Genomic DNA, 8157 nt, shown 5'->3' on the forward strand with positions numbered 1-8157 from the left:
CACAAGTTTCGCAAGCACAATTTAGCCAATTACTTGTGGAAAGCTGCTTGTCAGTTCATCCAAAATACGAATAAACATTACATATTGTAGACATTTTTACCTAAAAATTGTGAAATATGTATTTTTAGATTACTATAAATGATTTTATGCATGGCATTTCACAAAAAAATACATTTCTAATTATTTAAATTAGTAAAACTTGTTTGATGTGCAGATTATTAACCAAGCACATTCCTGCTTTATTTTGTAACTTTATGATTTCGCTCAGACACACTTTGAGTAGCTCGGCTGTTTATTTTATTAATTTACCTCGGATCGGATCGTCCTCCCCACGCCTGTTTTAGATCTAATATTTGCTGACTCTGCAGGTCCGGGATGGGAACTTTGCTCTCTCTCTCTCTCTCTCTCTCTAATCTCAGTGTTACGTAGTAATGTAATAATCAGCCGCCTGATGCAATAACAGTAAATAGTCCGTTTGCAGCCACACGCAAGAAAAACACTGCGGTACCATTTGTGAAAACGTTTAGTTTTTGCATTGTTGTTTCAGAAAAGTTTTGCGTTTACATGGAAATGCTGAAAACGACGTAGTTAGCATGGCAGGCCACAAGTTGGCACTGTTGCGTAAGGAAACCACACACACACACATGCAACAGAGAACAATACGCTATAAATATTAACAATGGGAGAACACAGACATTCGTATGGACAGACGACCAATTTGGATTATTGTTATTACGGTGACTGTCAAAGTAAAAGTACCGAGTCCCAGGAGAACATGGACTGGGGGTCATGACACCATGGATGAAACGTAGTTGTCCAGCTACTGAGCATGTGCAATAGTTACTCGTACTAGTTACTACGGCCGTGTGCAGTAATAGTATTTTTCCAAAAAGTTGCATTTTGACCCGTTTCCATGGAGATGAAACGTCCAAAAAAGTTGTGTTTTCAGCGGCCCCGAGTCGTGTTGTCATGAAATCACTGGTAGTAATGCTCCCTGGAGCACTGAGTCTGTCCTCTCGTCTGAATGCTGGAGACATTTGGTGTGTTTAAAAGTGAATATTGTTCAGTACAGGAGCAGAGGAGCACGTGATCCGGGTTTGACTTTGAGAGATTAATCCATCACGTCTCTTTTTTTAATTGTTGTTTGTTTTTCTGCTCTGCAGTGAGTTTAAAGTCACCAGGTGATGAATCACTCAGTGTGCGCGTGCAGAGTGGAGGTTGTTCTTTAGCTTCTGCCGCCCTCTTGTGGAGGGTCAATATAGTTTGTTTACTTACGTTTCCAACAATTTCCACTTTAAAAAAAAAGTCTGATCCGCTGTGATGAAGTGTACACCCCTTATATCTCAATACGGATGAAACAGTCTTTAACGTTTTTTTTGTTTTTTTTTAATTAGTTTTTTACTCCACATCTAAAGTTTCGGTAAAACAACGTGTTTTCTTTAATCGAGCAGAAACTGGTTCCAGGATCTGTGACCTTCTTTTCTACCTACTTCTCACTGTAAAGTGAATTTCATCTGACCAAAATGCTCAAACTGCTGCACATGACTGCAGATCTCAGGAGTCACAATGAAGAAAACCCATTGAAAAGAACTCCTTTTCTCTCTTTCACGTTAATCTTAATACATAAATCTTTCATGACTGTTAAAGAATTTCAGTATTTCTAATATCTTTAAGATTTAAATGTTGCTAGATGTTCAAATAAGTGTGGTTATATTTTTATAAAGATATGCTGTATATGCATATTTCTAATTTTAGAATAGAATCGCTTTATTGGGATTATATGTCTCATATAATTCAATTACAGTGTGTTTCATGCTTTTTGCCTCAGTCTAACAAAGTGGACAAATCGTACACATCATAAATACTTTTAAATATATAAATATAAAGTGTAGAAACAACTGAACAAATAAGACAATTTATAGATACAGTATGTGATGGAGATTAAAACACCAATGTCCAGGTCAAAGGTTATTTAATGGTCCAATAGTTCAGAAGATCAAAACTGTTTTTTATCAGTTTTATTATTTCTAATCCAGGGTATTGGAGTGTATTATCACATTATTGATTATTTTCCAACATTCCAAATCTTAAATAAAATCTAATAAAAGACGATGAATCCCAGAGTGACACAAACGTCGTGGGACTGACTGTCAGAGTGTGTTTGACTCCTTCCTGTCAGATCCATTGGTTCATTTCCTCTTTTCCGAGACTCCTGCCGTCACCCTCCGAGTTCCAGTTTTCAGGTGGATGGGCGCGAAGTGAGGAGCCCCACAGTGGGTTAATCTCACTGTGATTGTGGATAATCCTAATCCTCATTTGTGGAATAAGCCACTAAAGTCCCACGTTAGCACATCGCTGTCCTTTCAGGGAGGGTTAGAGTGAATACTGACCCCTGAACAACCTGATACAAGCCAAAGTTATCACATAGTGTTGGGATTTTTTTAATACCGACTCGCATGTTACAGCCAGAAAATTCAGGGTTTTTTTATGCATGAAGAAACACAGTTTGACAATCTGTGGGTGCTTGGATTCATCCAGTGAACTGAAGAAACAGCAATAATCTGGGAATGAGAGCTTCTGCTTCTTTAATCACACTTAAACCTTGATTATCTGTCTGCTCTTCAGTTTTAACATGTGTTGTTGATGATAAGGAGGAAATCGTGTTTATAAATTAAATGCTTTGAATATTCTGCCTCCTGACTAATCCACCCTCTCCTCTCCTATCTATTCATTCATTTTTTAAATTGTTTATACTTTTTTCTACCATTTGTCTATTGCCACAACAACAACAACAACAACAATAATAATAATAATAATAATAACAAGAGGAGACTCTAATAAGAAATCTGAGATGGAACAAATTAAACTGTCTCATGTTGACATCCATGTCTTCATGTCAACACGATTTCTACACTTTCCTCAAAGATTTCTGCTGTGTCCTGGAAGATTTCTGCCCTGTCCTGGAAGATTTCTGCTGTGTCCTCAAAGATTTCTGCTGTGTCCTGGAAGATTTCTGCCCTGTCCTGGAAGATTTCTGCTGTGTCCTCAAAGATTTCTGCCCTGTCCTGGAAGATTTCTGCTCTGTCCTCAAAGATTTCTGCTCTGTCCTGGAAGATTACTTCACTTTCCTCGAGGATTTCTACACTTTAAACAAGGACAGACTCAGCTCTGACTGTGTCACCAGCTCTGTCTTTGTCGTGAGCTGGAACTGAACTACTCAGCTGATGTCGGATTGTGAAGATCAAACCTCCCCTGATCATTTCGCCAACAGAAGTAAAAGTGTGTGTTTGGCCAGCAGGGGGCAGCAGGAGCTCAGGATGATGAGTCACACTGACTGCTGGATCTTTTCACATGTTGAAGTACATTTGATTTATCGCTTTGTGGGAAAGTGAAGATCAGTCAGACTGATTCAAACCAAAAACAACAACCAGTTCCTTCAGTCTGCAAACATTTCATCTTTTTTTCTCCCCCAACATGTTTTAGTTTAGTGTCTGTGAGTCTGGTTCTGCAGGTATTTAATCATGCTGGGATACTGAAAGTGTAATCCCAAAAGGAATGGAATAAATGCTGTGGTAAAAAAAACCCCAGAACAATCTGACTATCCAAGCAGGCTCTATAATCTGGATGTTAGAGGGAGAAAGATGCTCTATAATCTGGACGTTAGAGGGAGAAATATGCTCTATAATCTGGGTGTTAGAGGGAGAAAGATGCTCTATAATCTGGACGTTAGAGGGAGAAATATGCTCTATAATCTTGATTTTGGGGAGAAAGATGCTCTATAATCTGGATGTTAGGGGAGAAAGATGCTCTATGATCTGGGTGTCAGGGGGAGAAAGGTGCTCTATAATATTGGTGTTAGAGGAAGAAAGATGCTCTATAATCTAGATGTTAGCAGGGAAAAGGTGCTCTATAATCTGGATGTTAGAGGAAGAAAGATGCTCTATAATCTGGATGTTAGAGGGAGAAAGATGCTCTATAATCTGGATGTTAGTGTATGAGAAGGAATGAGTTCATTCAGGGATTAACAATTTCTCTTCCTCCAGTAAACAGGAGTTTGGTGAATAGTCACCACCTGGACAAAACTTTACTTGAGCGCTAATGCTGATGTTGCTCACAGTGCAAATGCTACCAAATGCTAAGTATTACTTACAGGAGGGCGTATTTCATGTTGTTCAGGATGAGCGAAGAGGAATTTGGGTAGAAAGTTAGCATTCGGACAAAACCTACAGCGAGTGTTAATGTTCAAGTTGAAGTACTCACTGTGCGATGTTTTGTTCCTGTCAGAGTTTGTTCACAATGAAATAGTTACTCGTCCTCCGAGAATCAAGAATAGTTACAGTTCGGACCAAAGCTTCAGTGAATGCTAATGTCAATGCTAATGCTACAGTGGCTGTTTGTTACAGTTGGAAATAGTTTCTGTTGCTGTCAGGAGGACTGATTTTGTTCAGGATGAGTAAAGAGCGAGAAGCGAGGAGTTTGGTAAATACTAACCATCAAGATAAAACCTTCAGCTAATGCTACTGTAAGTAGCATTAACTGTCCATAGCATTAGCCTATGCTAATGCTACTTACAGAAGGATGACTGTCATGTTGCAGAGAGGAGGAGTTAGTGTGTTCATGATGAAAACAAGCCAAAAAGAATTTAATAAAGAGTCACTATTGAATGAAATCTTCTGTGAATGATAATGCTAATGCTAAAGCCCCTTAAACTGGAAGAAGTTGTGCTTGTTCGTGGCAGCAGCTCAGTAAAACCTCAGAGTAGTAATCAGTTACAGCTAATTCCTCCACTAATGAATAAACGTCGTCAAGTAAATGAAGCAAAGAAAAGTTGCCTCAGCATTCGTATGAACTTCCAATCCCTGAGTCGATGCAGGCCTGCAAAAAGAAACTCAGCGTGTCTCCGTTTCACCACGGTCGTCATTACCACGTTCACATTTCCTCGGCGGCGTTCGCGCTGACAGGCCGATCACGAGCCTCAGCTGGACACGCCGTTAATGCCGGTACCGCGAGCCCCTCCGGCTCGCCGTGGCCGGCGTCCACGTCTCACGTCTGGCGTTACGAAGGAATGCTAAACACACGCTAACGAGGAGGCACCTATAGCGCCGTCCAATAAAACGCCTCTCCACGATGATTTTTATTAAACGCCTGGATGGTTATGATTAGCGTCGGCAGGGAACGCGAGGGGTTATAAAAAGACCACATCTGCCCGCCAGACCGCCTCGCACCTGGAAGCAGCCAGATGAGAAACTGCGTTTGATGAATGATATTTATGCTCTTTTAATTAGAACGCCGGCCAGTTTCCAGCCGTCGCTCCTCTCTCTCTATTATTATTATTATTATTCCTGCCTGAGCGGAGAGCTCGGCGGCCTCTATCTTTCCCCTCCGTCACACGACCTTCCCTTTTAATTACACTTCCTGCCTCCTCGCAGCATTAGCGCTGATAAAGGAGCGCCGCGGCCCGGAGAGACGGCGAAGAAAAGGCGGATTAATCTCCGGAGTCGGAGTGGGGGGTGGGGGGTGGGGGGTGGTTGGGTGTGGGGGGGGGGTTGGTGGGGACGCTTTAATCGGGGGTTCACGTGTGAAGCGGTCGGCCGCGCTGTCAGTTGCAGTCGGGATTGAAACGTCGTTGAGACGACGGCGCGGCGCGGAGCGTGTGGAACGTGCGGAGCCTGCGTGTGCGTACGGATGGAAACCATAACGTGTGTGTAAACCTGAGAGTCGGGAACGGCTGGCTGCCGTCAACACCGTCACGTCAGTACATTGGTCTTATGTAAACTGGTTTTATAAACTGGCGGACAGCGCCCGAGCTCCGTGAGAGGAAAGTCCTGGGGACTTTAAAGTGGAGGGTTTGCATGTTCTGCCTGTGCATGTGTGGGTTTTACTCCAGTTTTCTACCATAATCATTCAGATCGATTTTAAAATGTAGAATTCACCGTATGTGTTGCATCTTTACAGTGGTCTAACATTATGCAAAATGTACTTTCCATTGGTTTTCCAACAGTAAAATTGTCCTCATAGCTGGAATGAGAAGTGAAAAATATCTGTCATCTGGCTTGTTTCAGTTTTTAAAAAGGTGTGTTGCTCCAACCAGCCAATCAGAAATCAAACCCTATATAGTGTCATCGGGGGTTTAGCCAATCACAATCAAGGTAGGCCCTCCCTTTGACTCCTCCCACAATTAGGCCGCTCTGCTCTGGCACATGGCACCACGAGAGGATGTACTTCATCCTCTTCCCAAGATGGGCATGTGTGGGCGGAGTCAGTCCAGCTCACACAGACACAGCAGATTCTGAATGCAGCTCCTATGATTCATTCATTCATTCATTTTCTTCCGCTTATCCGTTTCGCGGGGTTGACAGTCTGAGCACGGTCGCCCAGATCACATTGCACCATTTAAGAACCTTCCTGCAGGTGGTGGGTCCACGGGAAGGTGGCGCTCGGCGTGGGACACGAACCCACTACCCTGAGATTGTGAGTCTCATGCTCTACCAACTGAGCTAGCCGGGGGACAGCTCCTATGATCCAATATTCAAATGGAGGAAAATCAAGGAGAAGCTGGATTTCGGGCAATAAACTTTGAATACAATGTTTCTGGACCAACGAGACCCAATTGCAAACAGAGACACAAAGTTTTTCTAAATCTCCACTGTGGCCACAGTTTTAAGGAATAATCGTTTGTGGTGAGTCGTCGCTGCGTTTATAATGCTAGGCCCAAACACAAAGAAATATCAGCATTTTATAAATACCCGGGCAGTGACAACACAAGTACAAATACTAAAGTATCTTTACTTTAGCCTCTCACTCTGAGGATTTTTTACTCTTTATCTCTCTCTTTGAATACATATTGTGTTCTTTTCAAAGTTGAACGTACTAACATGCAGTTTTAATGAGACACTTTGTGAGATTCTGCAGACACCAATGATTTTTACATCCATTAGCCATAACATTACAACCACCTGTATACTGTAGTTTTGCGTAGGTCCACTCTGCCAGAACAGTCCTTACCGATTGACGTGGGGATCCCTTCCCTCTGAAGATGTGTCGTGATGTCTGGTGCACAGATGCCGGCAGCAGATCCTTCAGGTGTTGTGAGGCAGAGCTGCCATGTGACCAGCTGGATCACTTCTTTTCCTTCCTTGGAGCTTTTCTCACTGAGGAACCTGAAGATGTGGCTGCACAGGTTCAAATCCTCACATTTCTTCTGTCCCCAACATCAACTTCCAGGTTGAAATTTGACAAGCAGGGAAATTCACCACACCTGTAAGGGGTCATAATCGGTGACTGATCAGAGGTTGCTGGGGAGCAGTGTTGAGCGAAGATGAGGATTGGATGCAGGTGGACAGCTTTGGAAAACTGCAAACTCTTTCAAAACAGACTGACCAGAAGGGTTGTCAAAGATATTCCTCGTGCCCCAAAACTGACGCAGCAGAGAATTCATCCCCCCCCCCCCCCCCCCCCCCCCCCCAGCAAAGTAGAAATAACATGAATACTGTAAAATTAATAAAAGTGTAGAATGAAGCAGCCTTGGTATATTTGGATCCGCGGGTTTCTGGTCATTGGCACAATAATACTTGAACTGAAATAAAGTGAAAATAAACATAAAACCGTATTCCGATGCCTTTATGTGTGTAAAACGTCTAAATAAAACGTTTAAACCGCATTTCAGCAGAGTTCATCAAATATACAGCCCACACTATTGCTTACTCACTGGCACCCTGGGGTTTTGTACATTAGTCTGTATTTTGGACCTTTTATTAACTAGAGCTACACTCGGTAGAGCGCAGACCTTCGTCAACGCCACTTTAAATTGTGGAATGCAGTTAGCATCGCTAACATGATAGCCGTTAGCTCATATTGATGTTAACGAGGTAGGTCAGGTAGCAACGTCACTGTGTGAAACACTGAGCAGGGAGCGTCTCCATGGCAACAGGCGCTGATCTCCTTTGATACCCTCCATATGGCGCCTCGCTCATCCGCTTTGTATGGGACATTTTTCCACAGTGTTTTGGGTTTTATTTGGAAACTGTTAGCCGCTAACATCCCACAATCTAATCAATTGGTCCTTGGATGATGACAAATCATCCCTGAAAATTTCATGCAATTCGAGTGAGTATTTTTTGCGGAAAGTTGGTAAAATACTTACACACAAAGCAATAA

This window comes from Lipophrys pholis, assembly GCF_963383615.2.
Source record: "Lipophrys pholis genome assembly, chromosome: 13".
Classification (NCBI taxonomy): Eukaryota; Metazoa; Chordata; class Actinopteri; order Blenniiformes; family Blenniidae; genus Lipophrys; species Lipophrys pholis.